Here is a 1283-nt window from a genome sequence, read left to right on the forward strand (position 1 = left end):
CCCACCCGGACAACTCACGCAGCTTGTCGATCTCCACCCCCTGCTCCACAGCCAGCGCCGCCTCGGCATACCCCTCCGCCCTCGCCTCGTCCCGCTCCGCAAGCAGCAGCTTGCACCTGGGGGCGGCGGCGGGGCGGGTGGTGGGGTGAGGAGGGGAGGGGAGGCGGGCGAGAGGGTGGGATGCACTGTTTGTCAGGCGAGCGTGCAAGCACGAGTGCTAGGGGGCAGCGACTGCCGTCCACATTGTGTAGAGGTAAGCTGGGCGTGGCAGCAGGGCGGCGGAGGGGCTTGGCTGGGTGGGCCAGCGGAGGCGCACGAGTGAGGGGAGGAGGCACGCACTCAGCCCTCCCGCCCACACCACCACCGCTTGCATCCGCCACCCGCCCGCCCCCGCCGGGTCCCAGCCGCCACCTGCCTCCCCAACACCCTCTCTAGACACCGAGCCTGCAGGCTGTGCCACCCCGGCAACGCGGCGGGCCCACCTTCGCCGCAGCGTGGAGCTGCTGCTCTCGCGGTCGATGGTCGCCACCTCTGCCGGAGCGGGGGCGCGCTTGGGTGGGGTGGGGGCCGGGGTGCTGCAGGGAGAGCAGAGGAGAGGGCGCCGAGGGCAGGTCGGGGCCAGGGGAGACCACAGAACCATCAGGTTTGGGGGTAACCACGCCCGGGCTTGGGCAGGCAGCTGAGCGGGGGGACCGAGCGGGGTCAGCGGCAGGTGGCGGGGCCCGCGGCGGTGCAAGGGAAGCAGCGGCAGGCAGGCTGGCAGGCGGGAAATTTCAGACAGGCAGCCAGGCTCAGCCAGGCAGGCGGGCCGGCCGGCCCAGGCCGGCACGCAGGTAGGCTCAGCAAGGCAGGCAAGCAAGCAAGGCGCTCACCCAAAGGTGGCGTGCAGCTGGCGGGCGGTGGTGCCCGGCGGCAGCGGCGGCGTGGCGTTGCGGGCTGCGCGCAGGGGGCGGGAAGGGCGGTGGCGAGGGCCTGAGTGGTGTGTGGGGAGTCATGCGCGCATGTAGGCACAGCGCGGGCAGGCGGGCTGCACCGGGCCGCCAGCAGAGCCAGTCACACAAACCACCTCACCACACACCAAACCACACACTGCACAGCTGCCACCTCACCACACACAGACACACACAACATATACACACACACATGGCCCCGCTCACCCCGCCCAAACATGCGCCGCACGGTGCCAAGCACCGAGGCCTTGGGCGTGGGCTCCTCCTCGCTATCGTACAGCCGATCCACGGCCTGCATGCGCAGGGGTGCGTGGGCGGCAGGGCGTGGGTGGG

The sequence above is a fragment of the Chlorella variabilis genome (assembly GCF_000147415.1).
Source record: "Chlorella variabilis unplaced genomic scaffold CHLNCscaffold_39, whole genome shotgun sequence".
Lineage (NCBI taxonomy): Eukaryota > Viridiplantae > Chlorophyta > Trebouxiophyceae > Chlorellales > Chlorellaceae > Chlorella > Chlorella variabilis.